Raw genomic sequence first — 19,250 nt, 5'->3', positions numbered from 1 at the left:
CCTCAAGAGTAAACTACCCCCTGTAAATATTCTCATGCAAGTGATTTACGCAAATTATAAGAATAATAATCAAATATTTATTTATGAAATATGACTAAAATTGCCTGAGTTGCTTTTGAGAAAGAACTCTGAAAAAAAAAAAAAAACTCACATCCCTGTGAATTTCTTCGTAAAGAATAATTAACACAATATTATAGAGTTACTAACGAAATATTTATTTATGAAATATTAACGAAATGGCTTGAGTCGTTTTTAAGAAAATCGTCCAATAAAAAAATAAACTACCCTTTGTAGACCTTTGCAAACCAAATGAGTTATGCCACATGGTAAAGTTATTAATAAAATATTTCTTTCTGAAATATGAACAAAATCGCCAGTCATTTTCGAGAAAATTGTCCGGAAAAACACACCCCCATAAATAAAGTACCCCTCGTAAGACTTTTCAGGCCACGTGAGCAATGCCATATTGTCATGCTATTAATGAAATATTTATACATGAATAAATATTTATAAATATTTATTTATGAATAAATATAAATAAATATTTACTTATATTGCTCTTCATATTGATATAAACTACCTAAGCCGTTTTTGAGAGAATCATCCGAAAGAAAACTCATCCCAAGAATAAACCACTCCTTTCCGACTTTTTGGAGAGAAATGATTTATACTACATAATTTTGTTGTTTTCGGAAGATTGATTTGTGAAATACTACAAATCCCGCTTCGCTCGGTTAAAATGAAAATTTAAATGCACAATTCCGTATCTCATGCGTTTGGAACCCGCGAAATATGCTGTTTTCGTTTTTAGTGGCATCGATTTAAACGACATCGGAAAGATCACTGTTCATCTCAGCGACCTCGAAAACTATGGATTCGACACTAATATCGGTCATTTTCGATTATTTATAAATGTTACTCCTCATCTTTTCTCCCCTAAGTTGCATCGTCAAAGTACCGGTAAAATGATAAAAATCATCCCAGGCCTGAACATCATCTATGTTGACAATTCAATCGAGATCGGTTGGGTGTTTCAATAGTTATTAAATTTTATTTATTTTCAGGTATATCTCCTCCTCTCCCAAGATCTAGGTTCTACCGTTAAACAGAAATATATATATAAACTTTCCAGTCCTCAATCTTATCTATGTTGAAAATTTGATCGAGATCGGTCGGGTGGCTTAAGAGTTACTAGATTTCATTTATTTTTTATATCCCCCTCCCCTACGTTCTACCCTCAAAATATGATAAATAAATAAATAAAAGTGACTGTGACTTCATCGCTCTTAAACCATCCGACCGACCTCAATCAAATTTTCAACATAGACGAGGTTCTAACCTAGGATGTTTTTTTTTTTATTTTTTTACATATATCTCCCCACTCCCCTACTTTGTGCCAAGGTAAAATGACAAAAAACGACCCAGGTCCGAACCTCATTTATGTTGAAAATTTGACCAAGATCTGTTGGATGGTTCGAGAGCTTTTAAGTTTTATTTGTTTTCATATATACACATCTTTCCTTCTCCTTCCCCTCCCCTAGGTTTCTCCGTCAAGGTAAAATTTTATATATATATATATATATAACTCCAGTCAGGAACCTCACCTATGCTGAAAATTTGATGGAGATCGGTCGGGTAGTTCAAAAGTTATTAAGTCACAAACCTGGTCACTTTTATTTTTATTGATTTGTATACATCTCCCCTCCTGTACGTTGTTCCGTCAAAGTGAAATGGCAAAATCCATCCTAGTCCCGAACCTAATCTATGTTGAAGATCTGATCGAGATCGGTCTGGTGGTTCAACAGTTTTATTTATTTTTTCTATCTCCTCGTCCTCCCCCTCCTCTAAGTTCTACCGTCAATGTGAATAGCCAGAAACATTCCCAGGGCAGAACAGCATCTACGTCAAAAATTTGATCGAGATCAGTCAGGCGGTTCAAGAGATTAAGATTCACAAACATAGTCACTTTCAATTTTATAATATAGACTAGCTTTGGCTAGCTGGGGGCTCTGCCCCCACACCTCCGTGTTTGCTCGTTGGAAATTTGTCGTGACAACGGACGATGCATTGATCTACCTAAATGACTGTGGAAAATTTCAGGCCATCACCTACAGATGTACTCATGAAAAAGACCCATGTAAGTTTGTGTCAACGCACAGGCAGTTTGTCGAAAAGTTTCATTAAAGTTACTGACTTTTGCTACAGATGGAAGTTCAAGATCAGTAATGTTCGAAACAAAAAATAATAAAAACCAATGCTGCTAAAAATGCCAAAACCAAAGATATATCCTACTCCCAGTTTACACAAACGAAATATCAGCATTCTTTGGTAATGATACGCACCATGTGGAACTGCACCAGCATAAATCTTTAAGTCACAGTCACAGGGCTAAAATATCGATCGCTTTCCACCGATGCATGACAGCTGCAACTGGTATTATGGATATTTCCGTTAAGAGACTATGTACTTGTTCCATGGATTACTATGCTTTTGGACTTCTCAAACGGCGCGTTTCATCACGTCGAGTTTGTATGGTAAATGGCCTCTGGAAAGCTTGTAAGCAGGAGTGGGACAATCTACCCTTGGTACAGCTGGAACGAAATTTGCTGCAATGACCCAAATTGGTGGCCATCACATCAAGCATCATTGATGGTGACGGGATGGACGGTAAGGACAAATTTGTTCGGATGGAAACGGATCAGATTCGGCATAGTCACTGTATGACTGAGAAAAAAAACAAATGAATGAAGTTCCAATCTCATCAGAACTAGGAAAATATTCAGTTTAACGTCAGACGATCATACCCTTTATGTTAAAGGAGACTTATGATTAATATTAGTGAATGATTATGGAAATTTAATGAAATGACAAATACTGGAGGAAACGGTAGAACCACAAGTAAAAACGCTGAGATCATGATCTTCACCATAGGCACATACGGCTTAGGATCCCTTGCACCAGAGGTGAGCCATTCTTTCCCTTACATGAGAATTTAAGAAAAGGTCTGTACTGGAAAAAAGTAGAACAGCATTTATATAACATAACTCGTACTACTTAATATACAACTAAAAGCACGAGGGTCACCCATTAAAAAAATCAATGTTTTGGTACGAAATACAAAGGGCAACGGATTTGTGGAAAAGATTTGTAGTACAGAAATTGCATACATTACTGTACTGTTCAGCATATTCACTATATATATTCAAGCACTTCTCATATCATAATATCAATTTCTCTACACTGTTCATTTACTATGTTTCTGCCAATGTATTCGATCATGAATGACAGTGTCTTTTGGGTTCATCAGGAGTGGGAAAGTGATTTCCGGAAAGAAGAAACATTCGTCTGTGGAACGCAGCATATTCTACCTGGAAGTTGGAAGACTCTCTATTCGGAAAGCACTTTCCCACTGCTGGTAAGCTCAAAAACGCTTGCAGTACATCACTGGGAATAAAGTACAATGACGTATAGGAAAACTGGTGTTATGCTTGATAAATGCTTGAATGTATATGTCGAAAATGGAGGAACTTATTGTAGTTTCCACTACAGCATACATTTTGGAACACATCATTAGCCGCTTGAATTTATAACTTCCATCAGGTTATAAAAGGATTTTTTGTAAACACTCTGTATATTTCGTAAAAACGGTGATTATTATTTTTAATTTATACTTTATTCTGCAACGCATGTAAGTTCTTTTTTTTGGTGGGAATTGCTTTTTTCCCCACACAATTGGACAAAGAAATTTTTTCGCTTTTTCATATATATATTTAAAACTGCTTTTGGTCAGAACATTTCAGTTAGTGACAAACCATTTCAGTGTTTCTCCCTGACTTATTATATGCATAGTATATATCCTATAGTTATTGGGAACTGAATTAAGTGTTTTCTTTAATCGCTTATAAAACAATGCCATAGATTAAAGAAATACGGACTGACCAGATGTTCCAGTGACCAAAGGGAAACCAATTGCGTTGTTTTGCAGCTCGTTATCTGTACTTTCTCACGCCAGAGTTATCGCCGTGTTTAGTGCATTATAGGCAGTTGACTAAAATTAACATAATTTTTTTTTCGTATTTTGTTTGTATGTGCATACAGGTGAGTTAACTGAATAATTTTTAAAATAAACTGCCAACCCTCTTTAATTGACCACTGCAGCCCGTACCTTAAGCTTTGGTGCTCAGGGAATTTGACTCCGATATTGTACGCAGCCACCACGGACGTTGCATCGGGAACCAAGTACGATGTGTGTTAAGGGGCACAAGCTATTAGCCGGTGAAGGACGTTTTCTTACGGCTAGCCCCCAACTAGTGAAGTCCCAGGTCCGCAAACCTTGTGCGTTTAAAAAGTTATATACGAGCCTTCCAACATTAGCATTCTACTTTTTTTTTTTTTTTTTGCTAAAAAATCACCTTTACGCTTCAAAATTGTTCCGCGCCGCAACTAAATTCATCGTGGAACAATCCAAACAACTTTTCCCCAGTGCTAATCCCCCAAGTGCGTCAATGGTGTGAGAGAAGCATTTGTCGTAAAATCTAAATTATAATCTCATATATATATATAAAGGGCTATATTGCCTTAAAAGGGCAAAGTGTGATTTCAGTAACAAAAATTATTATACATATTCAGTGTTCAGTGTTGTGTTCATTCCTCTTCGCTATTTTTTATATATAATAGTGTTCTAATATATAAGTATAATGTCATTTAATCCAGTGTATTTTCGTTGTCTGTATAAGTAATGTTTGTGTGCGTTATGGTCTAAATGACCATCTAATCGTCGTGAGGTTTTCAAAACAAAACACCCAAACCTCTCGGCGCCTAATGCTCATCTCATTATTAAAACCAACAAGCAATTTAAAAACAGTTTGTAATCTCTTCTTGAAGACGTCTTTCATCGTCCTGTCCAAGTAAATTCAAGTATCAAAAAAATACTTATTGGTAGAACCACAAACAGCAACCAGATTACACAGAGTAATTACAAATAAATGTTCACTCAAATAAAAACCTCAAACTCAAAATGGTTACAAATAAATGGCGCCCGAACAGGGACTCAAATCAATTGGTTACAAATAATGGAAGCCCAAACAGTAACCCAAACATCCGGGCGATTACAAATAAATGGCCGCCCAAACAGCGACTCGAACTTAAATTGGTTACATATAAATGACGCCCGAACTACCAACCCAAATTAAAACCTTTGGTGCTCTAATATTCATAAAATCAATATTTTAATATACTGTTTGTCTTTCAGCTCAGTACCAGGAATTAAAAAAAAAAACTTCTCTTTTAGGTAATTTTAATCATATCGTGTTGTAATGTTATATTTTGTTCTAATTGTATGTTTTAAGCTTTATCTTGTTCAAGATGGCACACAAGAAAGTAGACTTGCCTACTAAGCTAGATTTACTTTTAGAAAAAGTAGATAAAAGCGATGAGAATTTCGCTAAATTAAAACAAAAAGTAGATAAGATAAAAAAAAATTGTCGAGTTCAGGAGCGAATTAGGTCAAAAGGTAAACGCTTTACGAGACGTGTTCCGTGAAAATAACCAAGAAACAGACAGCGCTAAAAACAAAACACCGGAATGTGAACCCCAGTCACAGTCAGATGTTCCTACTAAATACGAAACACCGGAATCTAAGCCTCAGTTAATGACTGATATTCGTAGTGTAAACAAAACATTGAAATCGAAACCTAAAGCAAAAACAGGTATTCTCAACCGACCTCGTAACAAATCTGACAACAATTTTATTTATTTAAAATCTAATAACATCCCTAGTAGTAGTAGTAGTGACAATTGTAAACATACAATTGTAGACGACAGAAGTCGTAAGCGCACAAAAACAACTACCACAAAGCACAGAGAAAAAAGCGCAAATAAGGTTATAGTTATTGTAATAAGCAAAAATACAAAGATCAAATCGTAAGCAATATAAAATTTAAAGGGAATCAAAACCAAAATTGCACACGAAAGAATAACAAATACAAAAAAAAGTCGTAAATCACGTTCATGTAATTTGAGTTACCACAAACGAAACAGGAACCGCAACTTGTATAACAACATGAAGCATAGATTTGTACATAAAGGTAACCGCTGTAGGAATAGATAAACAAACCGTAATTATCAAAGTAGAAATAGTAATCATAGGAAAAGAAAAAAGTAACCAAGACTTTGTATATTAATACAAATTTTTCCTTCCAGGGAAGCGACGCATTTCTTTTAATCTTTCTTTCAACCGTTGGGTGCTAAACATGTATTCATTTTTTTCCTTTTTGCTTTAGTTTCAATGACTCACGGAAAAAATAAAAAGAAAACTACGCATTGTTTTTAAACTTCTTTTGCTTCTAGCTTTTAACTGTTCAGCAAAGAGCAGATAACACGTTTTTCTTTCTTTTTCTTGTTTTAATAAGGCAGTCGCCAAAGTCTAAAACCACCTGTGTTTATGGTTACGAATAACGGGTGGTACACCAATTATTTTTTTCTTTTTTCTGTCTTTGCTCACCGCCGTACCCCATACACCCAACTATCTATCAATGTTGCAAACCTTATTAACAATTTACTTTTAGTTTAATATCATCATTTTTTTAGATGTTTGAATTTAGGATTTTTAATTAAAACGCATTCCACATACGTAGGGGAATTGCATTTTAAAAGCAATTTGAAATCTTGGCGAGATTTCCGTACCCCAGCTAGTGGGAAGATGTTTTGGCCTTATAATATATTTTATTGTGTTTTAAATTTTAAATTCCTTTTTAAAATCCCTTCCCACTTTCCAAATTCTTAAACATGTTATCATAGAAATGACTCTCAATTAATGTTTGATTTTCTTTTTAAAATTAAAGAAAGGAATGTATCGGAATGCCCAGGATAAAAAACTTTTAGTTGTTAATTATATATACATTTTTATATTTGTGATTAAAACTTAGTATGTAGTCACATGCGTAGAACATGAACTTTTACACTTATAATCAATGTTAAATTTCTTTTTCAGTGTTAATCTTAGATTTTCGTTTTCATTTGAAAGTGCTTACTGTAATTTTGTTGAACCTCATTTACGTCATTTACCCGATTTTGACTTATTTCCAAAATGTGACATATTTCGTTCGAAGAGAAAAGTTTAAAACGGAAAGTAGACTAAGTCTTAAACGAGTGAAAACAGGCATTTCCTTGTTGGTTAATAGTATATGCAGGAATGTCATGTGAACAGTATACCTTCCGAACGAAAGCAGTAATCTTTTTGTTTAAAAAGGAACTATGTGAAAAAAATACTATAATGGTGAACGGTCGTTTTTCTCCCATATTGATATGTATGTGGAAATATGTTTAACTTCTATATTTTCTTGTAATTTCTAATTAACATTCTTTTCGCCTTCTTTAAACCACTGAACGACCGTAGGGAAACTTCTTCGGGTAAAATATTTTATGGGGATAAATATTTTTTTAGAAAGGCAATATTTCCTGGAATTGCAGATCTCTTGCAAAAAATAAATGTGGCTAATCCATTGGATATTCCATAGCTAACTGTATTTTCGCCATCAATCGCAAAATATAGTTTTTCATTTCTCTTCTTCCTTTATGGTACTCGTAACTAAGCATGTGTATTCTTAGGTTAAATATTTTAAGTATATCTTATTGTCTAGTAATATTCTAGTGAATATCGTAATGTTTATGAACCGTAATTCTATTATGTGGATTTGTATGCTAATGTGTTGTAATATTTTTTAATTTTAAACAAATTATACTTTAGTTCTAGTATGTCCTAGAAACTATTCGAATTCGATATAGATCCCGAAAAATACTTATTTTCTTTCTTTCCAACAGCATAGAGCCATAATGTTTTATGAAAATTATTTTATCAATTATTTCATATGCTCGATGACCGAATTTTGATGTGTCAATAAAACCGTTTGAATATTTTGTAGCAAAAATGCCTAAAACAGGTTAATTGTTATGAAATGACATAGCTGTTTTGTAGGGAATTTAATTTGGATGTTTCAAACCTACCAGAAAGTTGTAATGTCGTTGACTATATTTTCATGTTTATATCCCATGTTTTTCTTTTAATAGGTCTCATGTATTTTGTCTTATAAAGACATATTTTACGATGCTACGATAGCATTTGTATTTTGTATGTTTACACATCTTTTCTAGGTGGAAGACACGTTATGTTCCACGGAACATACATGTATTTTACTGAATATTAGTGTTGATATTTCAGTTATGTATAATAACATTTTTCTAAGTGCCTATGGTTGCAGGCCTTTTCACGTTTCTAGTTTTGCCTCGCAGGTGTCGATGGCATATTTTGTGTGTAAGTATGTGTAGTATTACATATTATCCCACCTATGGTTTTGGTCAATTCATGACGTAATAACCATTTATTTTCAGGAATGTTTGGACTAGTGAGTCAACTTCCTTAATTTAAACCTTTGAGAAACTTGGATCAACACTGTATAGTTTTCAACGCTTTATTAAAAAGTTCTTTTGCAGACAGTAGCCACCTATTCTGGTAACCCCACAATGTTTACGTTTTAAAAGTGAATAACCATTACTCTAGGCCTAAGCTAATAATAACTTTGTTTCAAAATAAATTATTTGTTACATTGAGCATTATCAAACTAAAGTCTCGATTTTTTATAACGAGCAGGGTCATTTTGATCTTATGGCGTGCCAAATTCTCTTCATACATATCAACCAAATCACGATCTTTTTCTTAATAAATAAAATCATGCTTGTTTGTTGGAATTACTATAAACGTCATTTTTGACACAAGTTTATTTTTTTATTTTGGAAAAACGATTTTTCGTTTTTTTCTGCCAAACAACACGAGGCATAGTTAAAAAAAAGGGACATACAGGTAAAAATCTTATTTTGTTTGCATATTGTCAGTTTATTATGTGTTTACTTTTTTATTCATTTTATTTTAAAATGATTTTCATATTTTTCAAATATATCATAGTAATATTGAAACTTTAACAATAATTCTAATATTTTAATACGTTTGACACGTTTGCTATTTGCATATTCATTCGTATTCTAATATTTTAAATACAGATATCAGTTTATTTTAAAAAGAAAACATCTACTAACTTTTATTGCAATGTTTGATAATTCTTTAAGTCAATATTTTCATGAATAGTTATTAAGTGTGTAAATTTATTTCATATTATATCAAATAAAATATTCAAAACGGAACACTTAAAACATTTTACGAAAAGTATTTTTTTCAAAAAAAGTAAAAATTCAATAGCCCTATAAACGCTTTCTGCGCCCCTTCAGTAAAAAAAAAAAAGTTATCATACAGGTGTTTTTAACCATACCTCGTTTCTCACACCAGTGTTTAAAAAAATCTCCCCTTCTTCCTCCTCATCAGCTCGCCGTTGAAAAACCATACAGGATAGTCAACAAAAAACAGCATGATTTTAACATATGAAGAAACGCAAAATAAGGAAACCCAACTGCGTCAATCGTTCAAGAGGATCTTATTACTTCAGGGAACATTTGGATTGGACATTGCTCATGCAAAAACCTCATCATGTTGTAGTTAGTAAACAAGTTATTTAACTATTTTAAATAGCCCTTTTCAGGTAAAAAAACATTCAACGTTCATACACGTAAGTCTCACACCATATGACTTAGTGTTGCCAACTAACTGATTTCAAATTTTTAATAAAAAAAACTAATTTTATTCATACGTCACTTAACGGCCAAGGGTTCTCAACCTGTCTACGTGGGCACTTAACAGGTCGTTCCCTTCACTGACGTCAAATCTATAACCGCCACCAGGTAATAAAAGGATTTTTTGTAAACACTCTGTATATTTCGTAAAAACGGTGATCATTATTTTCAATTTATACTTTATTCTGCAACACATATAAGTTCTTTCTTCGGTGGGAATTGCTTCTTTCCCACACAATTGGACAAAAAAATCTTTCTTCGCTTTTCCATATATATAATTAAAACATTGATTTTGGTCAGAACATTTCAGTTAGTGACAAACCATTTCAGTGTTTCTCCCTGACTTATTATATGCACAGTATATATCCTATAGTTATTGGGAACTGAATTAAGTGTTTTCTTTAATCGCTTATAAAACATTGCCATAGATTACAGAAATACGGGCTGACCAGATGTTCCAGTGAATAAAGCGGCACCAATTGCGTTGTTTCGCAGCTCGTTATCTGTATTTTCTCACGCCACAGTTATCGCCGTGTCTAGTGCATTATAGGCAGTTGACTAAAATTAACATAATTTTTTTTTTCGTATTCTGTTTGTATGTGCATACAGGTGAGTTAACTGAATAATTTTTAAAATAAACTGCCAACCCTCTTTAATTGACCACTGCAGCCCGTACCTTAAGCTTTGGTGCTCAGGGAATTTGACTGCGATATTGTACGCAGCCACCACGCACGTTGCGTCAGGAACCAAGTACGATTGTGTGTTAAGGGGCACAAGCTATTAGCCGGTGAAGGACGTTTTCTTCCGGCTAGCCCCCAACTAGTGAAGTCCCAGGTCCGCAAACCTTGTGCATTTAAAAGTTATACACGCGCCTTCCAACATTAGCATTCTACTTTTTTTTGCTAAAAATCACCTTTACGCTTCAAAATTGTTCGGCACCGCAACTAAATTCATCGTGGAACAATCCAAACAACTTTTTCCCAGTGCTAATCCCCCAAGTGCGTCAATGGTGTGAGAGAAGCACTTGTCGTAAAATCTAAATTATAATCTCATATATATATATAAAGGTCTGTATTGCCTTAAAAGGGCAATGTGTGATTTCAGTTACAAAAACTATTATACATATTCAGTGTTCAGTGTTGTTTTCATGCCTCTTCGCTATTTTTTATATACAATAGTGTTCTAATAAATAAGTATAGTGTCATTTAATTCAGTGTATTTTCGTTGTCTGTATAAGTAATGTTTGTGTGCGTTATGGTCTAAATGACCATCTAATCGTCCGTGAGGTTTTCAAAACAAAACACCCAAACCTCTCGGCGCCTAATGCTCATCTCATTATTAAAACCAACAAGCAATTTAAAAACAGTTTGTAATCTCTTCTTGAAGAGGTCCTTCATCGTCCTGTCCAAGTAAATTGAAGTATCAAAAAAAAAAAAAAAAAAAAAAAAACTTATTGGTAGAACCACAAACAGCAACCAGATTACACAGAGTAATTACAAATAAATGTTCACCCAAATAAAAACCTCGAACTCAAAATGGTTACAAATTTCTCACTTTTAACTAATATTATCATTATTCTTCCGTGTTCGATTCCCAGTCGGGGCACTTGATCTAAGAAGTGTAAAAAGCTTTTTTCAGGCCAGCCATCCTGAATAAGGTTTTCCTAGGATTTCCTCATTCACATCAGGCAAATGCCGAGATAGTACCTAACTTATAGGTCCCAGGCCACTTCCTTCTTTCCTTCCCTTTCACCGGATAGTGTGCTCACCAAGGGACGTCATCCCTCATACGTGGCAGGCTAAATGGCCTTAGATGCCGACAGCCCAGAAATCTAAATATTATTATTATTATTATTATGAAACTTGTATGTTCGCCTATTTTAAAATTCGGCAAAATTTCATGCTGCAAAGATATAGTGGTATTTGAATAAAATGAAAAAAAGTCAAATCATGTGGGTTCCTTTAAGGATCTCTACTCATATCGGTAGACACCAATGTTTAATACGCCAAAAAATTCAAGATGGTCAACGGATACGTGTCTTTATTTACTACATTATTAACTACGGATTAGGATGTAGCTTTTAGTAAGGATAATAATAATAATAATAATAAAACCATTATGTGCGAATCAGTCTCCTTAGTACTTATTATGTGTGTAATAGTTCCTACTAGGGATGGCCAGAACCGGTTCCTGGTGGAACCGGCTTTCGGGTCTGAAAGGATCCGGTTCCGGAACCGGTTTTTCGGATCCAGGTCTGGAACCGGTTCTGAAAACCGGATTTCCAAGAACCGGTTCCTCGCGGAACCGAAACTTTGTGACCATCCCTACGCTAAACCCGAGGTGCTGGCAGGCTGTGAACAATGTGCTAGATGAAATGGTGGAAGCGAGAGACAGGCGCCCAGGCGGCGGCCGCTTGTCTCATTTGGCTAAATAAACTGGGTAACTGGCAAACTGGCCAAGTCATTTGGCTAAACACCCACTGCTTTACCAATTGTTTTTTCTGGAACACAAGCGGGTCTGGGCGGGAAAGGCACAAGCGCATGGTCCTCTTTGCATTTTTTTGAAGGTGAACTTTGTGCCTCCTTTATGGGTCTTTGGGAACTTTCGGATCCAGGTCTGGAACCGGGTTTTCGGATCCAGGTCCGGAACCGGGTTTTCGGATCCAGGTCCGGAACCGGTTCTGGAAATCGGATCTCCGAGAACTGGTTCCTCGCGGAACCGGAAATTTGTGGTCACTCCTAGTTCCTACTACCACGAAAGTTTGAATTTACCTTTGATTTCTGAGGTGTATTTTCTCTTACATCATTAAGTTATTAGGACTAAAACATCATCATACTCTCTTTCGATTTTTTTTTTTAACTTATAATGTCGTCAACATTACGACTATACAACAGGTGGACCTTGAGTTTAACAAACTACATTAGCTACCACCGCGAATCAATTTACCGTTCCCACATTAATAAAACACTAAATGATGTGCAACTAAAGCTCCCATACCTATCTCACCTCAACAACTGAGTAACCTATACGCAGCAGAACACAATGTACTAGTGGAAGTTACTAACAGAACCCTCTATTTTATCCCATGGATGAAGTTAATGTAACGTACCTTTAACAGTTTATCGTAATATTCTTCTATCCAGTGAAACGCAACAATGGCCTATCCCGTAAGAATGTTTCCGGTGTTTATCTTCAGTCAAAGAGTGCAGGTTACTGTCTGTCGTGTGACTGAGACAGCGAAATATCTCACAAAAATTGTGCGCTTGTGATGTATGCATATTGATGTCATATAAATATAATGTAGTCTCCCTATAGCAAACAGGATATAACTTCGTAGCATCACCTGAAAAATAAACAAGACACATATTCACACATATTGGAAACTATAAGATCTAAAATCCTTCTAAGAGCGCAGTAAGCAGCAATAAGAAAGAATGAAATGAAAATAAATAAATTAATTGCTCCATTTATTACGAAGTTATGCACAAAAGAACATGCCGAATTATATTACTTTGCAAAGAACTATCGAGCAGCGTTCTCAAATGGATTCTCTTTAATGATATTTCTCTCGTGATAACTCTTACCATATTTATTCGACTAGAAGAATTGATGTATATATGTCTTAGTATAACTCTGAAACACTTGGACAATTATAACCAAATTTAATACGCATATTACGACCTGGAAAATAATACTGCGGGGAAAAGATCCCCAGCCACACCTAGGGGAGTAGTCCGACGGATACTAGTCTCGAATCAACAGTTTTCGGACTCCGTGAGTTGATTGGTGACATTTGTAATGATCTTTAAGTCCAACTTCAGCTCCTAGTGGGGTAAGACCCTCCAAGGACACCTATGGGGAAGTAGGAGGGGAGACATATAAGAATGATCAAAAACGGCGGATATTAGTGTGGAATCCGTAGTTTTCGGAGCAGTTGAGATGAACATTTCCGATGATACTTAAATCTGCAATTTCTCCCATTAGTACTCCTGCAGGGGAGGGAAATGGTGACATCCAAAAAAATTTGAGAATGACCTATGTTAATGTCGAATCCACAGTTTTCGGGGTCTCTAAGTTGATTGGTAACAGCTCCTGTATTATTTAAGTCCAAGTTCAGCTCCCAGTAGGGGTAAACACATAGAAGGAAGTAGGAGGGGTGACATACAAAAATAATCGAAAATGGCCGATATTAGTGTCAAATCAGTAGTATTCGTGTTCGCTGAGATGAATAGTGGCATCCCTGATGCCATTTAAAGCCAAATTCAGCTCCTGTAGTACTCGTGAGGAGGGGATGATGGTAATATAAAGATAATTGGAAATGACCGATATAAGTTTCGAATCGATAGTTTTCGTTTTCCTAAGTTGATGGATGACAGCTTCAATGCCCTTTAAGTCCAAGTTAGGCCCCCATTGGGGATAACATGATTATCCCATTTTGAAAAAGTGGGAGGGAGTGACACATAAAATTATCGGAAACGATTGATGTAAGTATCGAATCTTTAGTTTCGGGGGTCGCTGAGATGAACAGTGACATCCCTGATGCGGCTTAAATCCAAGTTTAGCCCCCATTAGTACCCTTGGAAGGGGAAATAGAGACATGAAAAATAATCAAAAACGACCGATATTAGTGTCGACTTCATAGTTTTCGGGTTGACTAAGATGATTGGTCACACTTCCTATATCATTTAAATCAACGTTTAAGCCCCATTAGCACCCCAAAGGTGCTGGAAACGGGTTGACATGTAAAAATAATCGAAAACGATCAATATTAGTATCGAATACATAGTTGTCGGTGAAGCTGAGATTAATACTCACTCTCCCGGTGCCGCTAAAATCCAAGTTCAGCCCCTGTCGATATAGGCGGTGAGAACGGGTGAAAAATAAAATGTCTCAAATGCCCGATATTAGTATCGAATCCATAGTTTTTGGGGTTGCTAAAATGAATAGTGATGCTTACAACATCGTTTAAATTCATTTCAGCTCCATCGACAGAGGGTGGGAAACAGCTGAAAAATAAAATGTCAAAAATGAGTGAGATTTGTTTCGAAACCATAGTTTTCTTTTCGGAAAAACAGCTGACTCGTCTGAAATGACTTTTGGAAGATAGATAGTACCCACTACTTCAAACCCTTTTTTTTTTCTTTCTTTAATTATATCAATTGGATTAAAGCCATATTCTGTGGGAGTATGGTATTTCTATATTTATGCCAAAAATAGAGTATCTTCTGTATTTTTATCATTACGCTTTCATTGAAATAAATATCCTACAACGGAAGGAGATTGGAATATCTACCACAAATCTATTCTCCCCGTGCGAAGAACGCGCATTACAGCTAGTATATATATATTGTTAATTTTTCTGTTTGAATACTTAAAAGCTTTGTTAAATCTCTTAAATCCAACTGTGAACAATATAAAATCTGCATTTCTTTTTTATAGAAGCTAAAATTAGAATTAGAAGAAAATCCACTTAGTGTGAACGATAATAAAAACTTACTTGTGCCAAATTACGCCGATATTTTTGCAAATTTTTCCTATTGCGTCGATAAAGAGTGTTGTTTTACAATCTTATAAATACGGTAAACCAACTGACCAACCATCATATAGTTTTCTCTGTATCAAATTCATTATGTTAGATCACAATCTGCAATGATATAATCTTATTCACTCGAACGTTAAAGGAAAAAAGACATTCATCAGAGGAAATAATTTTGAAGATGACTGTATCTGTATATACGAAAAACAGTTGTTGATATTGCTTTGAAATAGATAACTTGTCTATGATTCATATCATTCCAGAAGAAACACACGGGCATAATAGTAACCTATATACAGGGTGGCCCAAAAGTAGGTATACAACCTTGTATTGGTCAAGTATGGCAGTTTATTAAGATAATGATGTTATTTGCTTCGGTCTATTCCGACTTTAGCGTATAAGTGATAACAAATTAAAAACAAATACTAAAACTAGCCTAAGTGAAACATGTATGAAAAACAATAAGTAAATTATATAAAATGCCGTAAGTCTATCAGTACTGGACTGTATACTTACTTTTGGGCCACCTATATTTGACGTAGTTTTCGTCGAGATATTTACAATGAAAGAAGTGATCCTTTGTTCCTTCATCTATTATTTCTGATTCATTTATCTGTTCATCATGAAAACAAAAGCCACTAATTTTTAAGACTAGCTGTATTCAAAACTTTATAAAAGTAAAAACTGTTTCAGTGTTAGGTGTAGTTAAAAAATTAAACTAACCTTCGGCTAGCTGGGTGCATCGCCCCCACACCCCCACGTTTGCTCGGTCTACAGCACTGCACTTGTTAAACCCAAAATTCTACCGAATTTAAAGTTGCTTTTCCTATTTCAACTAAAAGATAAGATTTTGTATCCAAGAAAATGTCTATTTAAATAACATGGGAATTTCTTCGTCCCCCTTTAGACCCCTGAAAAACTAAAAGTATTCACTTTTGGTAATTTTCCTGTGGGTTAGCTCTGGAAGGGTACAAACGTGCGAAATTTAATCATTCTAATCCTGCCGGAAGTGTCACAACATTTTGGAGTGTAGAAGATGTCCCATATAAATAACATGGGAAAGATTTTTCAGTTCATCATAAGACCACTCTAAGGTTGGAAATTTTTATTTCTAATGATTCAGTTAGGTAACGCTAACGAAAACGTACAAGCCTATCAAATTTGAAGTTTGTATTCCAAGTACCTAAAATAAATTAAAAAAAAAAAAAAAGTCCACTTAAATAACATGGAAAATTTCTTCACCACCCCTTTAGATCCCCTAAAAATTGAAAATATCCACTTTTGGCAATTTTTCTCACAACGCTTGTTTAACATAGATAAAAAAGTAGCTTTTGAAACGTGAACTTTCGAAACAAAACAGACAGTACTATATGAAAAAATCAAGTAATTTATTTTATTTTATTTTTTCATATATTCATGTAATGTTTTATTAAAATCCACTACTCAACAATGTAACGATTTTCGTCTTGAAACAGCTTGATGTCTTACTGATAAAGCGATGCTCTTTGGTTTGAGTAATTCGTGGTTCGAACTCCAGTATCATACTTTGTGATGGTGACATCATTCATTCCATGAGTTTATTCGAAATTTTCGTGTTTCTTCCAACTTCCTGATTACAGTAATTCACTTGTCATTAGCTTGTATTCATCATTTGTCTTGTCTAGTCTTTAATCACTTCCCAGTCCACGTTATCCAAAGTAACCAGATCCTGACGGACGAACCCGAGATATAAGTTATCCGCATTTGTTTCAATTTGGACCAGCACGAGTAAATTCGCACTTAGTTTTCTCGACCTTTCTTTTGTTATTTATTGCGAGATATTTCATGTACAAAATAGTCATGTTTCTCCCGTGTCTTCGACATGAATCTCGTGTCTGGTGTCTAGATTCCAACGTAACAGTTTGTGTTGCCCCTTGCTTTCGGACGTACCACACAGTGGCCGCCATATAGGTGTAAACTATAAAACTTAATTTCTGCTGTATACGATCAATAGCCACGGTTACTACAGTATACAACTCAGTATTATAGTTGCTTTTCCTACATATGTTATAGGTTGCACCTCAAACAGTTAAGGCCCAAATATGCAAAATATACAATCATATACGTTACTGTTCTGTTATTATGCTACTGGTACGAGTTAACTCGGGTTAGGCCAAGCATTATTTTATGATGTCACAAATCTTCACAAACAAATTTGTCAAACTGTAATCCTTTTATTTGTGATCCTTTGTACCTATTCAAAATAAATAGCGCCTCCTTGACGACAATGTAAATTTGTGTGTGTATATTTTCCATTGAGAAAAGGTAAGAGTTAACTCGGGATAGTGCGAGCACGGTTTTATGACGTCACATATCTCCACAAACATTAACGATTTAAAAAAAAAAAAGACAGTATGTGCATGTTCCTCTGAAATTGAAGCAAACAGCGAAGAAAAAAGAAAAAAGTCTTTTTTGATACGAATCCGTCTGACTAAATCAGAAGTGACCTAATTAGTAAAACGAAGTAACTCGGGTTAAACCCGGAAGCGGTTAAAAGAACAGAAACGCTGAACTACAAACTTCTTTCACTATATTCTGAGAAATTTCTCATATTCCATTTAATTAATGATCTTACCGAATAATTAATTTATCTCACATCTTCTAACCAATGAGAGTCTCCAAATTAAGATGGAATACTTTTTCCTTTTGTCATATTACCTCTGTAGTACATTTCTACCATTTTAATTTTCCTAAAAATATGGATTATCGCACATACAAGAAGATCTTCAACTGAAAAGTAGTGGAGAACGTATATTTACCATGATGTCTCTGTGTGTGAGTGTCTGTTATTTGCGATTTTTTTTTAATTTTGAGCCCTCCATTTGATAGAGCATCAAAAACTATCTGAGAAAGTGATGGAATTTTTCGCGTCACTCTTACCGTTCCCGAGATATTGGCCAAAAAATGGTCGATTTCCGGAGATTTAAGAATACATATCTCGGGAACCGTAAGTTTAGAGAGATGATATTGATGTTGATCAATACCTAAGAGGATGGTGAACATTTTGGTGCCAAACACTGGCCGGTGGCCAATGTCCAACTAGCCACTGGTTTGGCCAGTGTCCAGCAGTTAATGTCGGTATCAAAATGTTTATCATCCTCTTAGGTATTGATTAACATCAATTACATCTGTCTATGATTTAACCGTTCCCCTGATATTGGCCAAAAAAAAAAAAAAAAAAAAAGTTCCGATTTTGGGAGGCTTAAGGACCCATATCTCGGGAACCATAAGTCATAAGCAGATGATATTGGTGTTAATCAATACCAAAGAGGATGGTGAACATTTTGGTACCAAATAGTAACCGGTGGCCACTGGCCGACAGGCCACCGTTCCCCAGACATTGGCCAAAAATTCGAATTTCGAGAGATTTAAGCACCTATATCTCGGGAACTGTAAGTCATACAGAGAAAATATTTTGCGAATTTTTGCGAGAAACAGAAGGTGCGGATAAAAAAATTTACTTTTATATGTAGGAACAATGACAGTTATACTTCCCCCTCCATATCTCCATTCTTTTTAAGTTCGTTCTGGCAGTGCTCTTGGAGCATTCTCATTTTTTTTCTTTGAAAGATTTTAAGTAGAACACCTTAATTATTTATACTGTATATTGAAAAATTATTTGTTTAAAGAATAAAAATAATTTTATTTGTAACATACATTATTCATGGACCTGCCATGCTGACTCAATTTGAAAATTCTAAATTTTAAAAACAATTACCACATTAAATGAAAAAGTCCCTGAAAACAAGCCGATTTTATGTCATAGAAGTACTCATTTCATTGAAATAAAATCACTTAGTATATTGTTGTGGCCGCAGTTTCAGTCCTCGTATCAGCATAAATGTCAGTTCAACACACGGATGCGCTGCGAAGAAGACTTGTTGTAACTTCCATCTTCCATATTTCACCAATTGTTCGTAGACTTGAGAGCTGTGGAAAATAGAAAGAATAAATATTTATTATTTATCAGTACACAAGAAATGTTAATAAACAATAA

At 34.9% G+C, this 19,250-nt stretch overlaps 1 protein-coding gene across 7 annotated transcripts in view; it reads right to left on the bottom strand.

Annotated features, from left to right (window-relative positions):
• LOC145674431 (coiled-coil domain-containing protein 174-like) overlaps nucleotides 1-19,250 on the bottom strand; it is a 200,117-nt gene that overhangs the window by 61,254 nt on the left and 119,613 nt on the right. For 5 of the 7 annotated variants that reach the window (XM_081744484.1, XM_081744482.1, XM_081744481.1 and 2 more), the window contains one exon: nucleotides 18,981-19,183. The gene's annotated coding sequence lies outside the window, so the exon portion shown is untranslated. Of the gene's footprint in view, nucleotides 1-12,787; nucleotides 13,022-18,971; nucleotides 19,184-19,250 lie in introns of those variants that run through there. The other 2 variants (XR_014128928.1, XR_014128929.1) reach the window with 1 other exon arrangement.

The sequence above is a fragment of the Thermobia domestica genome, chromosome 17 (assembly GCF_964235325.1).
Source record: "Thermobia domestica chromosome 17, izTheDome1.hap1.1, whole genome shotgun sequence".
Classification (NCBI taxonomy): Eukaryota; Metazoa; Arthropoda; class Insecta; order Zygentoma; family Lepismatidae; genus Thermobia; species Thermobia domestica.
This window is presented reverse-complemented; position numbering and strand designations above follow the sequence as displayed.